Here is a 23,901-nt window from a genome sequence, read left to right on the forward strand (position 1 = left end):
TTTGGGGTTGGGTCTTGTGTGAAGAAGAGAATAGAGCAATTGCAAAGAAAATAAGATGAAGAGAAGAAACACACAGATTTATGTGGTTCTCTGTATTGGGTAGATGCCCAGGGATGAACCCTCTCTGCGAAGTTTCATTACTTCAAATCAATTGTTACAACAATCTTGGATACCCTAATTCGATTCCAACTGATCAAAATACCCTATATGGCTTTGTGTTGACATTGCGCATATTGTCTGATCTGGGCGATTCACTCCCGGAGGCCGGAACCCATGAAGCTGGGGGCTCGGGCTTGCTCACCTCTCTGCTTCGATAGAATGCCCCTTCTCCCGGTGTAGTCGAATACTCGAATCCATGGATATAAATTTTTGCCTGTCACGCAATCCAAGAGAGTGACAGTCATGGATACAAATTCTTCCAAGGTAATCGTTACGTTTCGTGTCATACGTATCAATGTTTGTTTTGTTAAATCACCGACTTGATTTTTTTCTTTCCCATTTTTTTGGGAGACCAACTGGCCACAAGGAGAGGGTTCCAACTTGAAACTTAATTGAAGGTGCCCCATGACCAACAAAATTTGGGAGGTGGGAACAGGAGTCCCTTTACCCCGAATCTGTTGAGGATTGATACAAGAAAGTGGACTTCATTCATTCCATTCCTTGGATTTTAGGCTTATTAAATGATATTAAGTCTACAAGTTTGGCAATTGGTAGTGGGATCGATCCCATCATAACGAATCAGTCAAAATTTTCTGGTTTGATTATGATATGAGAAAGATAGATATCCGAAAAATGTTTGACCAATCAACTGGAATCATAAATGTGGTAGTCAATCAAGTGTTATTTATCAAAATTCATAGATGGATTTGATTGGTCAAAACTATTTGGATACCATGTCTTTTCCGCATCATAGATTTTTCCTATACCATTACTAGATAGATTCTTGATGTGTTTATTGTTGATTGGGTTTCATAGCCCATATACACGCCTTGTTGTTTGCAGCAAACTTGATGGGGTTAAGCCCAGCAGCGATGTTATTATTATTTTTTTGATGGAACCGGAAGGGACTACATAGAAGGGGGGGTAGCACGTCCCCAAAAGTTAACATAGAAAATAGCAATTAAACCCCTAGGAGTGGAACTATTGCAAACTTCATTAGAATGTGCATGATTAGAAAGCCAATCTAAAAGCCATGTTCCCCTCTCTGAAGACTTGATGGTAATCCACCATTCCACCAAGCCTCTCAAACAGTGCCCTGCAGCTTTCAATAATCGGCTTCACTCTCCACGGGGGGTTGGTAGCACTCTTCAGACAATCGATCACCAGCTTAGAATCACCCTCAATGATAATGAACCTATTAAGAAAATTAAGAGCAACATTGTGGGCTTTCCACGCGGCTCATGCCTTTGCCACATTGACAGTAGAAATGCTTAGTTTATAAGCCTTGAAGTCCAATATTCGGCCCGTATGGTCTCTAGCTATTCAAGCTATCACACAGCTACCATTAATACAAGAAGCATCAAAATTGACTTTAATGACCTCTAATCCAGGACTTTACCATCTAATAGGAATAATTTCTCTTTTCATTTGATCAATCACATCCCTTTCCTCACTAACTTGGATCTTAGCCTAGGAATTTCACTCTCTCTCAATAATAATGGGAGGAGCCACGTTTCTTTTATCAAAATCCCTATCATTACGGTTTTTCCAAAGTTGTCAGAGAAGCAACATAAATTTTTCCTTTCTATAAGGACAACTAATTGAACCCCACCTTCATTACTAGAAACGAGGCTCCACCAATCATGAACAGAACCATTTAGGTCGCTAGGAACCTTAACTGAGTCTCTATTACCCAACCATTGAGGTTTGTGTCTTCTTCATCCTCACAAATCTCACAGGATCTATCAATATCCACCCCTTTTGTGATTAGCAATTTCTTAGTGGGAAGTTTGTTTTTGAGAAGTAGGTAAATGAAATATTTGTATTTTGGAGGGGTTTTCATGCCCCATATTGTATTTGTTCCATCAATAGATCTCAAGTCATGACCATGCATTAAACATGCCTCTTTATATGCAGTTTTAATGTAGTATTTCCCACTTGGATTGGGCCTCCAGATTCATTTATCTTCTGCATCACCCAAGGGGATAAAGATGGGCTTAATCTTGTTCCATACTGAAGAGGGAACAAGGTTTCTAATTTTTGGTGCATCCCAAGTGAGTTGTTCTTTGTCAATCACCTCACTCACTTTTAGATCAATATTTGAGATCAAGTTTTCATCAACTGAACTGATAAGGGCCTTACCATCCACCCAATTATCCAGTCAAAACCTAATAGAGTTGCCATTACCAATAACAACTCTAGTCCCTCTCTTAATTAACTCCCTAGAGGAAAGAATGCCTTTCCAAGCCCAAGAATACCCTTTCTGGCTGGCCATAACCAAGAAATTTGTATTCCTTAAGTATTTTTGATTCACCACTTGAACCCAAAGATTATCCTTTTTTATTTAGAATTCTCCTCTCAAGCCAAATTTTCCTGATTAGACCACCACCAATTTTTAATACCTATCATAGTTTGATTTTTAGTGATAGACTATAGTCCGAAAGGTGAATGGTTTTACACCTTTCCCGAGTGTTTGCGCTCCTTCTTGGCTTCTTGTATTAGTTCTCCTTTTTAACTCTTGTAGGACTCGGGCTGTTAGTCCTTTAGAATGAATTCGTGTTTTACAAAAAAAAAGGACTAAATGGATTAATGTACAATCAAATTATGGGTTGTTCCTCTACGAAGAGAACAGAAGCTCACACTGGAGATGGATCATGGGTGTGGTAATGGAGCTTAAGTTATCTAGGAATCTCCATGTGGCAATTTTATTAAGATTGAGTTCAAAATGGCTCAACCAACTAATTTTTGCTTGATCAATTTTTACTAAAAGGTATATGGGTTGGAGTCGTCACAGTGAATGTTCATAGCCGAACTCACATCTGCTGCAATTAGACCTGTTCATGGGCTAGGCTTGATTTGAGCTTTTACCAAAATTTGAATGGACCCAGCTCGAAGCCCAAGCTTGAAGTAGTATAAAAAATTCACGGGCCAAGCCCAACGCCCAGCCCATGAACAGGTCCAGCTCACTACCTGTGACCTCCAATGAAATTCAAACATACCAGCATTTTGTTGGTAGGGATGCAAACAAATTGGATCGGATTCGAATCAAGGTATATCTGAATCCGATTAAGGAGAGATCTGATCCGATCAGATCTCATAAAAATAAAATAGAACAATTTAAATAAAAAAACACAAAAAAATCTACAAATATATTTTCAATTATTTTGATCATATATATATACATGTTTTCTTATTAAAAAGTAAATAATATAATAAATTTATAAAAATATAATATAAATTAATAAATAAATAAATAATATATATAGGGGGTTGATCCGAATCCGATTGAAAGACCCGAGATTCAAATTCAACAAAATAGAACCGGATCAGATCATCCATTTGCACACCTGTCACTGGGACTTGCATGTGACGAGGGTCGCTGCAGATTTTTTTCGTTCTCCTCAGAGCCTTCGATTATTCCATTTATATGTTCAGCTCGGTCCTTTTATCATTGTTTTCCCTCCAACCTCCCTCTTTCTCTCTCTCTCTCTTATTTTTTTTTTAAGTTATTAAAAATATAAATTATAATGTAAAGCTTGATATTATAAAATGGCATGAATTATGACCCAATAAAGCAGGTTGAACAGTTTAATGATTTGAACGTCAAAGCCGAATGAGCTTTGATTATAATTATAATACCTGTTTGAAAACAAATTGATTCTTAAAACAAAATTTGTTTTTGTTTGATAATATATCTGTTTTCATATGATTATTAAATATCGTGTTTCATTTTTTATGCCTACGAAATTTGTTATTGTTTTAAAAATCATTAGTTTGATAGTTTCAAAATCAAAGCGTAGTTCAAAGAATGTGTATGCTTTCTTTATTTATGTAGTTTTGCTAATGCTAATGTTGCAATTTAAAAAACAAATAAAAATAAATAAGATTAATGTTATAAAACACCCCTTAGGTTTTGGGTCGAAGACTCCAGGTGACGGGTTGAATGGTTCAACCAGCCGTATCAAACGATGGTTTGAAAACATTGGATCAAATTGGAGTTAGGTGTAGAAATTAAAAAACAGGGTGGAGTACCCCCAAAAGACTCACAGCGTAAATCCATTTTAAGTATCTGAAACGGGCTACAATTAGCCCATCCTCCAAACCCGGCCATAACCCTCCCAACCCCGATTTAATCCCAAGTCTCCACTATAACTAGCAACTAGTCAATTGGCATTATGCACACATTTGTTCCATTAACCACAGTAGTATTGACTTATAAGAAATCAAAATAATAGCATACTAGTAAGTGTCCTGCTTGGGTTGTCTCACATTTATAGCTTGGACTAAAACCTGCAAGCTATATAAGAATGGTCAACTTCACTCTATAATATATGGAGGGAATTGTTGGGATCTCATGCTCCAAAAGAATAATAGCAAGAGGGGTCAATTTATATTGCTTTATATAGGCCTCTTTATAAAAGGAATAATTGATTCAGAAAATCAATTTGAAAGTGAAAAGACTTTCATTATTTGAAGAAAAAGGGAATAATTGATTCAGAAAATCAAACGAACTATTTAAAATTTTTATTCGATGAAATTACAGGTGATCCAAATGATCAAACAATTAAAAAAAATCTATTGAAATAAAAGAAATCTATAAAAAAAATCCCTCGAGGATCATACAAATTAATCGAGTATTTGGAACAAGAGAAGGTAGAAGGCGAGGAAGAAACGACGGCCTACCCATCAAGGAATGTGAAGAATTCTAGATATATAAACTACACCCCTTTCTAGTTAATCTCCTGCTCAACTGGGAGTTTTGTAAAAACAAATCACTGAAAGGTTAGTGGTTTACAAACCACCTTCATTCTAACACACATACAATGGTTGCAATCTTCTTGATCAAGAGGGTTGAAAAGAAGAGCACAAATCATGAAAACAGTACCAATCCAATCAAAATTTAAAACAAATCATCTAGTGTTTTGAATTAAAAAACTAAATAAATAAACTATGGTTATTTATGTATTTTATTATTGGTGGTCACAAGAATTTGTATGACCATTGTCATGGTTGTATATATGGGTTCCAATTTAGTTAGCTGATAATCACAATCTTATTGACCTTTAGATTATATTGCAGCCAATTATAATTTCTAACAAATATTGCATCCTGATATCTATTTTATGTATTTTTAATAATGAATGCTCTTGTCCTTTGTCATCCCCATGCCCTACCACCATGTACAATCCGAATAGCAACTGATGAAAGCTCTTGGCTGTTTGGGGAAGAAACAAAGTCGGCTGTCTAGCTTTATTTTCTTTATCTAAATATTGATTAATTGCAATTACTGTTTTGCCCCACACTCAGGCTAATGTGTGATCCACATGATGACACCCAGACTTCACATGTATCTAGAATATACGTCTGGTTCATGTGGCAAACAATAGGAATTTAATTAATGATTTGATCACGGTCTAATATAATTATGATGAACTTTATCAATTCACGGATGGATCAGAATGTCTTTTATATATTATTAATAAAATGAACCAAAATGCTTTTGAAATTTTATGGGAATTATGGTTATGAATCTTATGACTATATATGACACCTGCAGGCCCTGAATGGTTGATTCTCATATATAATAATATAAATTATTAATTATGAAATTGCAGGTCTAGTGTGTGAGCTATATATACTCAACTCAACCAAACCAAGCCTTAAAATTACAAAAGGGGTCGGCTATAGGAAACCTGTCTTCAACATATATATTCCAAACTTCACTCACTAATATAAAGGGTGCTATATATATATATATATATATATATATATATATATATATATATATATATATATATATATATATACTCTGTCTCTCTCTCTCTCTGATACAATTATTATTTCCATGTATCAGCAGGAAGCAGCTTGATCGGATCAGCCTACCTCTGATCGAGCTTAATTAACGCCCCATTGCCGCCATTGGAAACATGATCGAGCTCAGAGAACTCAATGCCTTGCGTCAAGTCTGAACTCTGAAGTCTGATGCACTAGCGTTTTCATGGGTGAGATCACGTAGTAGTAGTCCACTGATTATCGATCACTGCAGCTGCTTTCTTGTAGCTGCAACGCTAGCTCCAGGTTCTGCAGCACATCAACCATTGGTGGTGGATTAATTCCCGCAGCTGCCAAGCAATTCTTGGCAACTTGTGTGAACTTGAGGAAGCACTCAGGCGAGATTGTTCCTTTCAGATATGGATCTACCATCTCATGCAGTGTCCCTCTCTCAAGGCAACGCACTGCCCATCCAGCCAACCCTACCTCACTCTCCTCCTCCGCCTTTATATCAACTGCACCCCTTGCGCAAAGAACCTCAAACAACACTATCCCAAAGGAGTACACATCGGATTTCTCCGTCAGTCTCCGAAGCCGGTAGTATTCAGGGTCCAAATACCCGAAGGTACCCTTTACTCTAGTGCTGACGTGGCTACGTGAGCCACTTGTAGGTCCCACCTTTGACAACCCAAAATCTGCCACCTTTGCCTCCAACATCTCTCCCAGTAGTATGTTGGTGGTCTTTATGTCCCTGTGAATTATTGTGTACTTGGCTCCTGTATGCAGGTAGTGTAAGCCACGAGCGGGTCCGATGCAAATCTTGAGCCGCTGCTTCCATGGGAGAGGTGGCTTTTCGGTACCGTACAGGTGGTCACGTAGGGTGCCGATGCAAATCTTGGCGCAGCTTAGACAGCATTTCAATCTCCGTTCGAAACTCATGGCGTCCTTGTTTTGACATTGGATTTGCACGCTTGATTGCCACCACCGTAGCACCGTTATCAATGTAACCCTTGTAGACCTTGCCAAACCCACCGGTGACAAGGAGTAGAGACTCATCAAAACCTCTGGTTGCCGCTTCGATCTCGGCAAACGAGAAATGCCGGCATATAACATCTGTGGGTTTTGAAGACAGTTGCTCTTTTTCGCGTTCTACGGGTACAGAGTGCAAAACGTTAACCCATCCACACTTGCCTCTCTTAAACCAGAGGTAGAAGATATAAGTAAACCCAGTAAAATAAAGACCACGGCAGCCCCACCGAGAACAACCGCAATTTCCGATCGCCTAGAAGATGATTCAGGAGGAGAATGTTCGGAAGATGGTTCAGCCAAACCTGTCTGCACAGTTGGAGTGGGTCCTGCAAGATTATTTTTGCTGTCGGATAATTTGAAGACCTCCATCCCATTTAGAATTGCATCTTCGTACATCGAATTTGATTCTATGGTGGGCTGCAGCTTGATCCATAGATCTTTATGTTCCATATACACGATGTAGTCTTTATAAACTGGAATCCCGTTGCCACCACTCCAAGCGATGACATCTGCGTGGCTCTCAGCCGTCTGATTGTTTATGAAGATATGAAACACCTTTTGGTTAGGCTTTCTTATCTCTGGTTGGAACTCGCAGAAATGGAGCCTGACGAGGTAATGGAATCTGGAATCGACAGGGAGTAACCATGACAGGTTGTAATTCCTGTTGACAAGTTTACTTGGACCCATGGACCGAGCTGTGCTGTAGATGCTCGCCGGAGCAGCGTAGCTGGGTAATTGCCGAGTGTACTTGATTGTGATGTTAGGATTGAAGACTGTTACACCATACGCCGCGCCGAATATGTAGGACTTGTCTGCAAACCAATCCCTGAACATGCCGGTGTCATCTTGGGGAGAGATATTGTTGCCGCCGACGTTCAGCCGGAAAAGCATCTGAAGAGCAGTACTGTTATCAGTATAGAAAATAGACTTCTGGCCGACCAAAGGCGTAGGAACATGTCCGTCGTGAGTGTAGAAATGGTTTGGCATTGAACAAATCTCAATTCCATTCACGAATGCATACGCATCTGACGAAACTTGAGTTGATGGAGTGAAAGTTATGGTTAATAAATTCTCCACCTCGTTGATGCAGAATTCCATGATGAGGTAAGGTAATTCGAGAGCATCTGCAGTAAGGGAGGGTTTGAAGTTTCGCAAGAGAGTGTAGCGGCCGGTGGTAACAGAGAAGGATGCATGGGATTTATTTAAACCAAGATATGAAGCTGGGTAGAAGAAGAGTCGGACAAATTTTGGTCCAGAAGAGTTGAGAGGGAAGCTATAGGTGGAAGGGTAGCGAAAGATCCGGGCAGTCATGTAAGGAACTTGGGGTACAGAAGGGCTTTGAACGGAGGCCGTGGAAGTAGCTGATTTGTTCAGTTGTTCTCCGGGCAAGAAGTTGGAGTGGACATCGCCGGTCCAGTTCCGGCCATCATCAAATGCTAGGAAGCCCGGCGGTTGTCGCCGCAGTTGTGGGCAATATGATCGGAGGGGACATAAGGTGAACCACTAACTGCCAGCAATACTAAGGACGGAAAGGTGGAAGGGAAGTAGATGGAAGCGACCTTCTGTGCCTTCATGGAGTGGAAGCTAAAAGAGTGTGCCTGATATATTCCGTGAGACCCTTAAAAATTTGAAGTGGGAGCTTAGAGAGAGGAGAGAGAAGAAGACATTGGTGATCGGTGAAGTCTTCTCAAAGCGTGGTGGTCAAGCATGTTGGATTGGAATCTTTTATTACGTAAGTCATTTTTACGTCAGCATAAGGGTGTGTTTGATTTGCGGGAATAAGGGTCTGAAAATGAAAATCCATTCTCTAAGGAATAAGGGTGTGATTTTTGTTTTTGGTTAAATGATCAGCTCCCTCCTCTAAGGAATGGCAATGGGTAGGGTACGTCTGCAAATTGCCCTACCCATTTCCAAACTCACTTATGCAAAATAAATGTTTGAGCTACAATTGTTATTATGCAGAGATATTTTGGTGATTTTTCTTTTCGATTAAATGATTAGTTCCCTCCTCTAGGAATGGCAATGGATAGGGTAATCGTGCAAATTGTCCTACCAATTCTTGAACCCGTCTATGTATCCCTGATCTCAAATCTGTCCTAAATCCATCTAACTTTTCCTCTCAATTTTTCAAACCTGTCCCGTCCCGACCTATCCCACCCGATTTGAAATGTTAATTAATGCTTTCTAGTAAAAAAAAGTTTATTAATGCTTAAAGCATGACTTGAACCTGGATTAGTTTAATGATAGCATCGAAACTCTTAGGGGGCATTCTTTTTTTAGACTTTGAGAGGGGGGAAAGTTGGTCGATGGGATCCAAGAAACCCATGCTCATTTTTCAGATTTATGTGGGGACCAGTGAAAGTTTATTTGGGTATCACTTATACCCATCTCCTAGGTGGGCAAATTAATTTTCCCATCTAGGGAAATGTTGACAATACTTGGATGGGACAAAAATGCCCCTTTCAATAATGGAATTTTTATGGCTAAGATGGTCATTGTCTTATTTACATGGGAAATAAAAGAACATGGGTAAATGCACTTACCTAGTGTTTCCTAGGAAAGACTTACCCGGGTAAGTGCATTTACCCGAGTAAGTGACTTACCGAAAAGCGAATGGGGCATTAATACTACTTTAAGCCAATAAGCTATCTCACCTTTTTATGTTATTTAGTGAAATAAAATAAGTTTTATTAACTTTTGTGTTCACCCAAACAAATAATACATATTTATGATTAACAATTCCAACTAAAAATTAAAAGAAATAATATTTAAAATTAGCATTTTATAACAAAATGAAATAAATAATCTCTCAAATCCAAAGTTACATCAAATGATGATTTTAATCCCAAGAAATTTATACAAATAAAATATTAATAATAGAATAATTATCTTAGTACTTAAAATTTATAAATTTGTGCATGATATATATCTTACAATTTTTATATATTTTTATAATTATTAGTTAATATTTTAATCTATATTAAATAACACTATATTTATCATTTACGAAAAAATAAAAAATTGCTTACAAAATATTCAAGAATTTTATAGAAGTTCAAATTTTAATAATGAAATAATTATTTTAGTAATTAAAAATTATGAATTTGCATATGATATATATCTTATAAAAGTTAATAGATTTGGTATATTTTTAGTAAAAATTATATATTTTTATAAATCATTAAATGATAATTTAATTTATAGGTTAACCTTTTTGTTAATGTTAAAAAGAAAAAATAATAAAACAGAAAATAATTGATACAATAATTAGGATAAATATAATAGGTTGGAAAAACCTCAGTAAACCGACCCAACCCGACCCGTGAACAACCCTACTCCAAAGTCCAATCTGGGCTCATGTATACCAGATCTAAACCTTATTATATGCCTTTTTAATTCATTGGTTCTTGTTCGGATCCGATATTCTTTGAGCAGTCAAATCCCACATTGTTATAACATGGTTTTCAAACTGTTGTTGACTTGGATGGTCGGACCATTCGGATTGGGAATCATCCAAGCAATCGGTTCTGTTTTATCTCAAATCCGGTCCTTGGATACAAACTGTTGAATTGATCATGATTCATTGGTTCGGGCGGTCGAATTGTCGATCCGTTGACTCGTTTAACGGTTTTGGTCATTTTTTATTTTTTATTATTTTTTTACTTTTTGTTGTTAGAATGGGCCATTTATTCAAATCAGGCGATTGAACCATCGATCCGAAAACCGGTGGCTAGAACGGTTCCATTTTCGAGTCATTTTTAAAACCATGGTTATATATGCCAAGTTTATCCTATACTAGTAGGGGCGTTGCAATGTATGAGAAAATCTGAAATATTGAATAATTTTATTTATTATTAATTAATTAATAATCAAAATTTGTTGTTAATTAACTAAAAATATTCAAATTTATTGTTAATATTTAAAATTTTAATAATTGTATTTTTCATTTATGTTGATTCATAGAAAATAATTATTGTTAATTTAATATAAATAAATATTTTTAATAAATTTAATTTTATTAATCATTTATAGTAATTTTAATAATTGTTATTATTTTCATTATTTTTAAATAAAATTTAGGTTGCCTTTAAATAAATAAAAATAATTACAAAAGTTAACATTTTTATTAATTTCACTAATAATTAGCAATTATATTGGAATGGCAATGGGGTGGGTTCGAGGTGGGGCACCCCATCCTTGTCCCCACCCTATCCCTAGTGTCAGGCGGGTTCAGGGCAAGGCACCCACTCCTCATTAGGGATGGGGAATCCTCGAATTTCTCTGCCTTGTCCTCAGTGTTGGGTGAGTTAAGGGCAAGGCACCAACTCGTCATCAAGGATGGGGAATCCTCGAATTTTCCCCACCCCGTCCCTAGCATCGAGCTGGTTCAAGGCAAGGCACCCATTCCCCGTTAATCTAATATCGGATTTGATGACAAAAATGACCAAAAGGATATACTAAGTATCAACCACATGGTAAATTTCTAAAACTACACTAAATTGTCTTTAATTTTCAAAAATATAATTTTATGAAAAAATTGGAAAACTTATTTTTAAATTGTTATTAAATAATTTATTTTTTAAATGGTTTACTTACAGTACACTAATTTATCTTATATTTTCTAATATAAACTAATCAATAATCTCCTTTTTCTAGTATTATACTAATTTATCTTAATAATTTGTGTAATTATTGGTTCAAATTACAGTTTTCCCTTTCCCATATTCATTTATCTTTAATAATTTTCAATAATTTACAATGAAAACTACATAAATTTTCAATAGTTTTACAAAATCTATCAAATGTAATAAATTTTCCTAAAATTTCCAAAATAATCCAGTAATTTTGAATAATCGTTTAATACATTTTAAATAAACTTTATTTTTCTTTTCAAAAAGTACAATATTATATCGTTTAATTTCCAAAATTTTATTTTACAAAAAATGTAGTTTTATGAAAACTTTTGAAAAATTTATTACATTTGTGTAATTATAGAGATTTATTAAAAATTATTTTTATTAAGTAGTTTACTAACAAAAATACACTATTTATCTTTTATTTTCCAATATAAATTAATTAATAATTTCATTTTCCAATGTTACAATATTTTATTCCCCCATCTTCATTTGGTTATTAACTATAATAATAGCAATAACTAAAATTTTATACTTATTGATAATTGTCAAATATAATTCTCAATTTTATAGAAATTAGTTAAAGAGTTTTTAATTTCTACAAAATGTTGTTAATTAACATGAATATGACAGTATTTACCCAAAATACTTTAAAAAGTCATGATGAGTTAATTAATAACTCCTATCGGATAAGTTAATTAATAATAATATTTATTAATTTTTGGTAATTTACCAATTGTACTAATAAGTATTTAATTTTTGGTGATTTACTAACTGTATTTATAAACGTTTGTGATGATGCGCAATCCGGCCGGTCTTAGCTGTCAATGACCTTGCCTCTGAATCGAGTGGCGGGGACCTGAAACGTAGGAGATGAAGAAGCTCCGGGGAGAACCCGATGTAAAGGCTCTGAAGCTTAAGTTAGGATCTTTCAAAGGCAAGATAAACCAGATAGCACAAGGTTTTGCATACCTCCTCTTTAGGGGTGGAGCACCTTTTATAACCACCTCGCGCACTCACTCCTAGACTCCTGTCAGGTCAGGAATGAGTATTTCCGTGCTTCTGCCAGTCCGGGCGCCATCACCTCGGCTGAGACAGAACCGTCGCTTCTCCTTTTGTCGGAGCCGTCTCTGTAACTGGAGGCAGTGGTGACAGGTGACGGTGGCAGGTGGCCGTTGGGAATGCGGCCGTCAAGCGTCAGATCCCAAGTCAGTCAGTGCGCCGCCCCTGGATACGGACTCCCTCGGTATCAGGTACGGCGTGGTTCGTCCAGTTCAATGCTCCGGAAGCGACGTGCCTGGAGTGATGCGTAAGGCGAACTCTCGAGTTTGGAGAAGGGGAGGCCCCGAATTGTCATAAGACGGGCCCGTTCGGGTCTCTGCTTTGTGTGACGGGGTCAAAAGGGGAGAGTTCGGGCTCCTCGCAGGGAGTCCGATCACTAAGTAGGGAGTTTGGGCCTCTTGCTAGGGAGTTCGAACTCTAGGTAGGGAACTCGGGCACTAAGTAGGGAGCTCGGGCCACTTGCTAGGGAGTTCGAGCCCTAAGTAGGGAGCTCGGGCCTCTTGCTAGGGAGTCCGGGCTCTAAGTAGGGAGCTCGGGCCTCTTGCTAGGGAGTCCGAGCTCTAAGTAGGGAGCTCGGGCCTCGGGCCTCTCGCTAGGGAGTTCGAGCTCTAAGTAGGGTGCTCGGGCCTACTAGTCCCTTCCCTTTGGCGTTTGTACCCTCGGTACGGTCTTGAGTTCCGAGCTACTTGCCTTTTTTTTGCCACGTGCCGTGATTTGCGAGGTCGGGCCAAATCTTCCTTCATCAATTGCCCCCCACTCCTCGTGCTAAGGTCTTGCCCTGGCGCGGGGAGTTCGCAAGGTGTCAGGTAGATTTGTTCTGCACTCTGAACCTTGGTTCTGCTGGCGCGAGGTGCGTTTGTCAAGGTTTTTTGGGTTTCTTCGAGCGTCCATTTATGTGGGAAGCGTGTTGGCCTGCCTGAATGTTGCTAGATGTGGCGGTGCGCGCGCTTTGCTTTGAATTTTGAAAAAAAAGGGGGGGCGCGCCACTTGGGGGCACGGAAGCGGGCGCTTTTTCAAATTTGAAAAAGATGTGCCGCTGCCGTCTTTTCTGAGACGTGCGCTGATGTTCCGTCAGTTTCGAAAAGGTGCGTGCCGTCACTGTCAATTTCAGAAAGACATGCGCCAATCACGTCTCGATTTCAGGCGACGTGCGGTCAGGGCGGTCGTAGGCCGTCGGATTGGCTTTGATCTGAGCCGTTGACTTTTGGTCACTGTGTGCATAAATAGTGGGGGGGGGGGACCCCGTTTTGTTGTCGCTTTTGTATCTCTCGAGCTCGCGTCTGAGTTTCAGCTCGCATCCAGTTCGCGTCCAAGTTTTTTTAGTTCGCGCTCAAGGTCTTCCGTTCGTCCGAGCTCTTGTGGTCTACAGCTTTCGTCCGGGTGAGTACTTTCCTGGTCTACTCCCAATGTCTAGCTCCGATGGCTCAGTTAGTCATTTCAGTGGGTCTGATGCAGGTTCTACGAACCAAGTTGCATCCCCCGATAGCCTTAGCGAGCCAGAGGTAGAGCTCGAGGAAGAGTTTGAGCCTGTAGGCCGTGGTGCTTTGGGTAGTTTGGCGTCCACCTCTCGTCGGGGTCGGATGTTAGACAAGTTCGGTCCTTCGACCATGACGCCCGAGGGGCTCCAATTCCTCATTACTTACTATAACTTGCCCGAGGAGTATGCTTATTTCATACCATCGGGTAGCTTTCCTTGGAAACATGGTCCTGATGAGATCATAATATTCTGGGAGCAGCTCGCCGCGGGGCTGCGATTGCCTTTCCACCCCCTCTTCGTCGAAGTCTTGAACCACTTCGGTGTGACAGTCGGCCAGCTTCACCCGAACTCTATTCGGAACTTGGTGGGGACAATCTCCCTTTTCTGTGACGAGAGCTTTCCGTTGGACTTGGAGATTTTTTCTTCAATCTTGATGCTCAAGAAGCAAGCGGGTCCTCTCCCCGGGCGCAGGTGGGCTTACTACCTGTCTCCTCGCCCGGGTTTTAAGCTTTTACACGAGCTCCCCAACAAGGTCCCAGCATGGAAGCGGGACTATTTCGGGGTGCGAAGTGTGCTGGGGTGGCCTTTTCAGACCGGGTGGGGAATGGCCGCTCCCGACTCCGGGGTTACGCTTGACAAGGAGACGGCGAAGGGCCTTCGGCAATGGGCGCGGCTTGGGCTGAAGTATGAACAGTATATGACGGAGGCCAAGCTTATTGCGGCCGGCCTGAGCTCGGGTAGGTCCTTCACTTAGAGACTCTTATCTTGCTGTCTTTCTTGCTTTTTACTGATGGTGAACCTCTTTTCGCAGGTGTGATGGATTCGCGAGGGACCCTAGGTGGACACTTGTTTCAAGCTATGAAGAAGAGAAAGTGGGTTGCTAAGCGAACTCGCGCCGAGGTGCCTCAGGATGCGGAGCCCGAGGTGCCGAGCTACCAGCCAGAAGATCCGCACAGGGGGCCCGAGATGGTCCCTCCGATGCAGGAGCCAGCGGGGGGCCCTTATGCTGAGACTACATACACAGGGGCTCTTACATACTCTGGTGCTCCTGCTTACTCCGGGTCTGCTCATACGCGAGCTGGTCCTTCGGGCTCGGGGGCCCCGGGGGATTTCAGGAGCGTGCTGACGCCAACCTACGCTCTTCAAAAGAGTAAAGAGGCCATCTTCCCCAAGGAGGTCGCGGCATGGACTAATCTCCCTCTATACCAAGTGGCCTGCCGTGCCGTTACCCATGCTATGGTGGTAAGTGTTCTCCTTTTTTAGCTCTTTGGCTTTTGTTTTGTTGGTTCTTTTGATCATTCGGTTTCTCTTTTGGCAGGTAAATTCTTCCATTCACGCCTTGGCGGCTCAGGTGGAGAGGAGCTCGAGGCAGGTGCGAGTTGCCGAAGAGGCTCGTCGTGCGGCCGAGGAAGCCGCTCGTGCTGCTGAAGCTACTGCTCGTGCTGCTGAAGAGACTGCACGTGCTGTCGAAGAGACTGCACGTGCTGCCGAAGAGACTGCTCGTTTTTCCCGGATTAGGCAGGCGAGGTCTCAGAGAGATGCCGAGGCCATGGGAGTGGGGGTGAAGCACATAGCGGACTTGAGGTTGGATTTGCAGCATCAGGTTGAGTATCTTCAGGAGGACATCAGGGAGAGGACGTAGATCTTCTCCCAAGGTATCGAAGATGCCAAGAAGAAGGTCGTCAAAGAGTACATCGCTTCGCCGGGTTTTGACGATCTGATGGTGGATTCATATAGGAGGGGTTTTAAGCTAAGCCAGTGGATGATCCGGAACACATACCCCGAGCTCGATGTTAGCGCCATATCCACTTCGCGCATAACTTAGGAGATGGCTAATGCTGCTGATGCCGAGCCAGACTCCGAGGGTGAGGCGGGGCCTTCGGGTTTTGTCGAAGTGCCTTCAGACGATGATGAAATAGCTCCTGGCTTGTAAATTTTTTTTTTTTGTATTACCCTACTTTTGGAATAGAATGATTTGTTTAAGTGCTTGTTGTTCTCTCCCGAACTGAGCATATTTGCCGAATTGAATGTATTTTCCGAACTGACTATACGTCCGGTCTGTTTTCTTTGCTTGTTCCGAGATCCTTCGTTAGCTCGGCATCCTAGCCCGTAGGCTTTGGTGGTGATTTTACCCATTTCGCTTGGCGTTCTATAGGTAGTATCGCCTTAGGTTGACAATGTTCCATGCTCGGGGTACTTGTTTTCCCTCTAGGGTTTCGAGCTCATATGCCCCCCCGAGTGCTTTCTTTACTCTGTAGGGTCCTTCCCAATTTGGTCCAAGTTTCCCTACGCCGGGTTCGGGCAACATGACCTTACAGAGAACCAGGTCGCCGACGCGGAAGTTCCTCTTCTTTACTCGCGCGCTATAATATTGAGCTACCTTTTGCTGGTAGGTCGCAGCTCGGATGTGCGCGAGGTCTCTCACCTCATCCAGTAGGTCGAGGTTGGTGCGTAACTCGCCTTTGTTTGTCTATTCGTCGTATGCTTCTAGTCGCAGCGTAGGTACTTCGATTTCCGCCCGGATTACCGCCTCGGTGCCGTAGGTGAGGTTAAAGGGAGTCTCTCCTGTGGCGGTTTTTTCTGTGGTTCGGTGAGCCCATAGAACACTTTGTAGCTCGTTTGCCCACAACCCTTTAGCTCGGTCTAGTCGTGCTTTCAGTCCGCGGAGGATGGCTCTGTTCATTACTTCTGTCTGACCGTTTGCAGCCGGGTGTGCGACCGACGTGAAGTTCTGATGAATTCCCATATTTTGGCACCATTCTTGGAACTTGATATCCTCGAACTGTTTGCCGTTGTCGGAGATCAGTACCCGAGGTAGCCCGAAGCGACATACTATGTTCTTCCAAAAGAAGTTCTGTATGTTTCGGGCTGTGACCATTGCCAGAGGTTCAGCTTCTATCCACTTTGTGAAGTAATCTACTGCCACCACTAGGAATTTTCTCCCGCCTGTTGCTGGTGGGAATGGTCCCAGAAGGTCGATGCCCCATTGGGCGAAGGGCCATGGACTGGTGAGGTATTTGAGGTCGGCAGCGGGCTGGTGGTGGATATTGGCATGCTTCTGACACTTGTCGAATTTTCTGACGAGCTCGATGGCCTCTATCTTCATCGTTGGCCAGTAGTATCCTTGTCGAAGTGCTTTTTGGGTGAGGGCTCTGCCCCCCAGGTGTCCGCCGCACAAGCCTCCATGAGTGTCACGGAGTACCAGCTTGGCTTCGGCTGGGCGCAAGCATCGCATTGTAGGGGAGCGTGTAGGATCGTCGGTACAACCGTTCGTCTATCATGACGTATTTGGCTGCCTGGCACTGCACCCTCTTGGCTACGTTGCGGTCCGCGGGGAGGGTTTCGTCTAACAGGAAGCTCGCGAGTGGGTCGATCCAGCTCGGCTCTGCTTCAGTGACGGGAGCGACCTCTTCTGCCCCACCGAGAATGCTGGGCTGAGGTAAGTCCTCTACATACACGGTCCTCATGGCGTTGTGGCTCGTGCTGGCTAGTCGGGATAGGGCGTCGGCCTTAGTGTTCTCCGACCTCGGGATTTTCTTGATGAAGTGTGACTGGAAGTTGAGCAGAGCCTCCTTTACCTTTGCCAAGTATGCAATCATTGTGAGCTCGCACGCTTCGTATTCGCCTGTAACTTGGTTGACCACGAGCTGGGAATCACTGCAGATAACTACGTGCTTTGCTCCAACCTTGTGCGCTAGGTTCAGCCCGGCTATCAGTGCCTCATACTCAGCCTCGTTGTTGGATGCCGCGAACTCAAAGCGTAGTGCGTATTCCAACTTTGTTCCGCTCGGGCCGCGTAGCATTATTCCAGCCCCACTGCCTTGCTGATTCGAGGAGCCATCTACATGAAGGATCCAGGGCTCCTCATCCCAGTTCGTGCTTGGTCTAACCAGGAGGGATGCTACACTGGCTGCTACTTCACGGGGTTCAGACTCGATTGGATTGGGAGCTCCGAGCTCGCCCGAACTGGGGATCTCGGGCTCGACCGGCTCGGGGGCTTCGAGGCTAAACGTGCATTCTGCGATAAAATCTACCAAGGCTTGGGCCTTAATGGCAGTTCTTGGCTTGTACTGGAGATCGTACTCGTTGAGTTCGATGGCCCATTTCGTCAGTCGACCGGAAACCTCGGGTTTGAGTAAAACTTGTCTCAGAGGTTTGTCGGTCAGGACAATGACGGTGTGAGCCTGGAAGTATGAGCGAAGTTTACGAGCTGCTATCACCAGTGCATAGGCTAGCTTTTCCATCTGCGGGTACCTTGTCTCTGCTCCCTGCAAAATTTTACTAGCATGAATCGCTAGACCCGGTCTGTTTCCTTTTTTAGTACCAAACTGACCACCTCGTCGTTTGCCAAGAGGTACAGTTCTAAGACCTCGCCCTCCTCGGGCCGAGCTAAGGTTGGCACACTGGCGAGGTAACCTTTTAGCTCGTCAAATGCGAGCTGGCAGTCTTGGGTCCATTCGAACCCTTTGCCTTTGATTGCTTTGAAGAAAGGTAGGTAGCGGTCTGCCGACTTGGACATGAAGCGGCTTAGGGCGGCTATGCGGCCGTTTAGCCTCTAAACTTCTTTTACTTTCCGAGGTGGTCTCATATCTATGATGGCTTTTATCTTGTCCGGGTTGGCCTCAATACCGTGCCAATTGACAATGTAGCCTAGGAAATTGCCCGAGGTGACGCCAAAGACACATTTGTTGGGGTTCAATTTCATGCTAAACTGACGCAGGGTTTTGAAGACAGAATCTAAGTCTTGTATTAATTCTTGTGAAAACTGCGTCTTGACGACCATGTCGTCTACATAACACTCTATCTTCGTGCCAATTAGGGGTCGAAACAGCCTATTTCCTCATCGGACTGGTCCATCCGGATTCGGTTGTAGCCTGAGTAAGCGTCTAGGAAGCTCAGCCACTCATGTCCCGAGGTCGCGTCCACTAGGCAGTCAATTCTGGGGAGGGGGAAGCAATCTTTCGGGCAAGCTCGGTTCAAGTCGGTGTAGTCGACGCACATGCGCCACTTGCCGTTCGCCTTTTTTACTAGCACAGGGTTGGCCACCCAGCTCAGGTAATGGACTTCCCTTATGAAGTCTGCTGCGAGGAGCTTCTCGACCTCCTTGTCGACCGCCCTCCAGCATTTTGGGACTAAGTTGCGTTTCTTCTGTTTAACTGGTCTGACTACAGGGTCAGTGTTAAGTTTGTGAGTTATAAGGCCAGGGTCAATACCGAGCATATCGGCCGCAGACCATGCAAAAATATCTAAATTTTGAAGTAAAAAACTCACCAGTTCGGTCCATAGGGGTTCTTCGACGGAAGCATCGATCTAGAGTGTGCGAGCCGAGTCCGCAAGCGAAGTCGGGATTGCGACTGTTTCTTCTGTGGGCGAAGCTCGTTCCTCACCTTGCTCCGCAGGCCGCTCCAGATCGAGGTTGCCGGCTGCCTTGGTTTTTCCCTTCAGGGCGGCAACATAACACTTGTGGGACTTGAGCTGGTTGTCCCGCGCTACCCCCACACCGAAGTCCGTAGGGAACTTCATGGCCAAATAGTAGGTGGAGACCACCGCCCGTAGGATATGCGTGATCGGCCGTCCTATTATGGCATTGTATGGGGAGGGGGTCGCGACCACCAGGAAGTCATGGTTGAGTCTGACCGCACAAGGCCATGTGCCGACTTCCACAGGTACTGTTATTTTTCCGAGGGGCCTGACTTCCTCTCCGCTGAAACCCACCAGGGGAGTGTTTGCGGGCTTTAGTTCGCTCCTACGTAGCTGTAGCTGGTCAAACGCTGATTTGAAGAGGATGTCCGCCGAGCTGCCCGAATCTACGAGTACACGTCTGACCTCGAAGTCGCTGATCCTTAGTTTAATGACAAGCGCGCCATCGTGGGGGTAGCGGACTCCTCACGCGTTGTCCTCCGTGAAGAAGATTGGTTCTTCGGTCTTTGGTCTCTTTGGAGGGTTCCGCTCCTCGAGGGTCGCTTTGCAAACTGAAGTTCGGGCTGCTGCCGAGGTACACCCTGCTACCACCGAACCTCCCACAATTACATGGATGGTTCCCCGAACTGGCCTCTCCACCGGAGGCTGTCGCTGTAACGGTTCGGCAGGCCTGCTGCTAGATTCAGGGGCATCCTTTTCGTGCTCCCTTGGCCGGTCTGCCTTATTGCTATTATTGTTGTGCTATACAAAGTTTCTCAAGTATCCGCGACGGATGAGCCCCTCTATCTCGTCTCGGAGATTATTACACTGCTCGGTACTGTGACCATGGTCTCTATGGAAACTACAGTACAAATTCTTATTTCTTTCGTTCGGATTTCCCTTCAGGCGAGGTGGCCACTTCACGTATGGGAAGTCCTTGATCGTCATTAAGATCTCGGTCCGCCTTGTGTTCAGTGGCGTGTAATCCGTCCGAACTGCTAGGGGAGCTCGGAACGACTGGTTCGACTTCGGCTCTCGGGCCGGGTTTTTCCGGTCGACTGGGTTAGAGGGCTCGCCTTCCCTCTTTCTTTTCTCGTTTCTGCCCTCGGTTCGTTGGTTGATTTCTTCCTCCGTCCTCATGAACTTGTCCGCAAGCTTGAGGAATTCGGCCACAGTTGTAGGCTAGTTAGCTACCATGTGCCATTTGAATTCTTTGTGCGTTACCCCTCTTTTTGCCGCCGCGAGCTGCACCGCGGGGTCTAACCACGGTATCTGCAAGCATGCTTCGTTGAATCGCTTGATGTAGCCCCGTATGGATTCTCCTTCCCTTTGGACTACTCCGAAGATTTTTTCCTCTACTCTGGGGCATCGTTTGCTGGTGACAAAGTGTGCGGTGAAGACCTGCACGAACTGAGCCCAGCACTTTATCGACCCGGGGGCCAGGTTCCTCTACCAAGTGCGGGCTACCCCCCGGAGGGTGGTGGTGAAGGCCACGCACATGCACGATTCGCTAGCTCTGGCGAGGTGCATTTGGGATTGGAAGGCGTCAACGTGGTCGTTGGGGTCGAAGGACCCGTCATACTTGTCCAGAGGTGGGAGCTTGAAATCTTTGGGCAAGGGGACCGCTAAGAGTTCTGATGCGAGGGGGGAAGGAACTGAGAGAATCGGGGCAACTCCTATCTCGTCCGAGCTCGTTTCTTCTTTGCCTCTGAGCTCTGACAGGACATGGGTGGCGGTTCGGCGACTTCGCCGGTGCCTCCGCTGTTGAGTGGGCCTTGTACTGGCGCTGCTGGCCTCCGTGTTGCCGAGCTCGATGGGCCCGGAATGCTGATAGTCTACTGCTTCCAGTGCGCCGAATCGGTTTTCCGTAAGGGGGAACTCGGGCTTGGAGCGCCGAGGTGCCGACCTCGCGGGCGAGGTTCCCGACCCGCCTGCGAGCTGCGAAGCGGGGATGACTTTTTTCTCTCTTCGGCCAGGGGACAAGGCCTGGCTGTTAGGGGGGTTCTGGGGCCCGGAGGCCTTTCCTTTGTGGGGGCGCCCATCCTGTGGGGAGGCCTTGACCGGTCTCGGAGCAGGGTGGCAAGGTGGAAGTACTGATTGGTTCAGTGGCAGTTGGGGGAACTGCTGTTGATAATGGTATTGGGAGATGTGCAGCACTTGGTGCTGGTGAAGCTGGTGTTGTTGGAACTGTTGCATTTGGGCTTGCATTGCCTGCATGCACTGCATCAGGTCGTCCAACCGGTTTTGGCTGGCTGCCAGGGGGGCGGCAGTCGGTTAGTGAAGGTTGTCTCAATAGGGGGAGGGAAGGGCTTGTGACAGGAAGGTTTACGGGCGCCACCGCTTGTGGCGTGTTCAAACTGTGGATTCCATCCACCGAAAGGGTGATGGTGAACTGTCCAACGCACACCACGGGAACTTGAAGCTGTTCCCCGGTGGTGTTTGTCTCTGTGCCGCGTCCGGCGTTGTTGGAAGAGGCCATGAGTGTTGGGTTTTTTGAAGGAAAAAAGGGGGTATGAGAATTTGGAGGGAGGCTTTTTGAAGCGTTCCCACAGACGGCGCCAATTGATGATGCGCAATCCGGCCGGTCTTAGCTGTCAATGACCTTGCCTCTGAATCGAGTGGCGGGGACCTGAAACGTAGGAGATGAAGAAGCTCCGGGGAGAACCCGATGTAAAGGCTCCGAAGCTTAAGTTAGGATCTTTCAAAGGAAAGATAAACCAGATAGCACAAGGTTTTGCATACCTCCTCTTTGGGGGTGGAGCGCCTTTTATAACCACCTCACGCACTCACTCCTAGACTCCTGTCAGGTCGGGAATGAGTATTTCCATGCTTCTGCCAGTCCGGGCGCCATCGCCTCTACTGAGACAGAACCGTCGCTGCTCCTTTTGTCGGAGCCGTCTCTGTAACTGGAGGCAGTGGTGACAGGTGACGGTGGCAGGTGGCCGTTGGGAATGCGGCTGTCAAGCGTCAGATCCCAAGTCAGTCAGTGCGCCGCCCCTGGATACGGACTCCCTCGGTGTCAGGTACGGCGTGGTTCGTCCAGTTCAATGCTCCGGAAGTGACGTGCCTAGAGTGATGCGTAAGGCGAACTCTCGAGTTTGGAGAAGGGGAGGCCCCGAATTGTCATAAGATGGGCCCGTTCGGGTCTCTGCTTTGTATGACGGGATCAAAAGGGGAGAGTTCGGGCTCCTCGCAGGGAGTCCGATCACTAAGTAGGGAGTTCGGGCCTCTTGCTAGGGAGTTCGAACTCTAGGTAGGGTGCTCGGGCCTCTTGTTAGGGAGTTCGAGCCCTAAGTAGGGAGCTCGGACCTCTTGCTAGGGAGTCCGAGCTCTAAGTAGGGAGCTCGGGCCTCGGGCCTCTTGCTAGGGAGTTCGAGCTCTAAGTAGGGAGCTCGGGCCTGCTGGTCCCTTCCCTTTGGCGTTTGTACCCTCGGTACGGTCTTGAGTTCCGAGCTGCTTGCCTTTTTTTTTCCACGTGCCGTGATTTGCGAGGTCGGGCCAAATCTTCCTTCATCAGTTTGGTAATAATACTATTTAATACTCATTGAATACATGTTGGATTAAATATTAACCGTATTTAACTATTTTTTAATTAATATGAATATTTTAAATGAGAGAGTATAGATTGGGGGAGAGATTTTAAGAATTGATTGGGGAATGGGGTAACATAATATTTTTAGGTAGATGGATTGAGAATAGTGACATGACTTAATGGGAGTGGTGGGAAGGGGAGATGAGTGAGAGTCAAGGAGAATGTAGGGTGGGTGTAATAGAGCAAAGAGAGGCAATGCTGATGTGGACCGTCTTACTACATATATATGGTGCTTAGGGGTGGATTCAAGCTGAGATGGGCCAAATATATAGTTATTAAATCTCGGCTCGCCAATAAACCATAAAGTTCTCGAGTTCAATTTGTACTAGAGACTTGAGCTCGAATTCAGCTTGAGCAAAAGCTCGTAAGTTCGAGTTCGGCTCGGTTCAAGCTCGATTGTTAGTCAAATATTTTATAAAAATAAAAAAATACATATAAAAAATAGTTATTATTATATAAAAACTAAAAATACTATTATATATATGTGTATGTATATATGTATGCATGTAATAGCTTGATTAGGCTCATGAGCCTCTTGAGCCGAGCTCGGCTTGATTAACAAACGAGCCTATATATCAGGTTCAAGCTCGGCTCAAAGATTAGTTTATATCAAGCCAAATCAAACTTTTCACGTATCGAACTCAAATAACTCGTGAAAACCTCGGTTCATGGCCATCCAGTGGTACTCTAGAGACTGTTTGGCTATAACAAATTTTCTTACAAGCCACTAAAATCTGAATTTCAAATATTCACGATTGATAATGGGCTTTAATTTT

General features: G+C 44.1%; 1 pseudogene; it reads right to left on the bottom strand.

The window, feature by feature from the left end:
• Nucleotides 1-5,914: 5,914 nt before the first annotated feature.
• LOC104603175 (receptor-like protein kinase FERONIA pseudogene) lies at nt 5,915-8,701 on the bottom strand (annotated as a pseudogene).
• Nucleotides 8,702-23,901: the final 15,200 nt, after the last annotated feature.

Source organism: Nelumbo nucifera, chromosome 3, assembly GCF_055504915.1.
Source record: "Nelumbo nucifera cultivar China Antique chromosome 3, China Antique-T2T, whole genome shotgun sequence".
Taxonomy (NCBI): domain Eukaryota; kingdom Viridiplantae; phylum Streptophyta; class Magnoliopsida; order Proteales; family Nelumbonaceae; genus Nelumbo; species Nelumbo nucifera.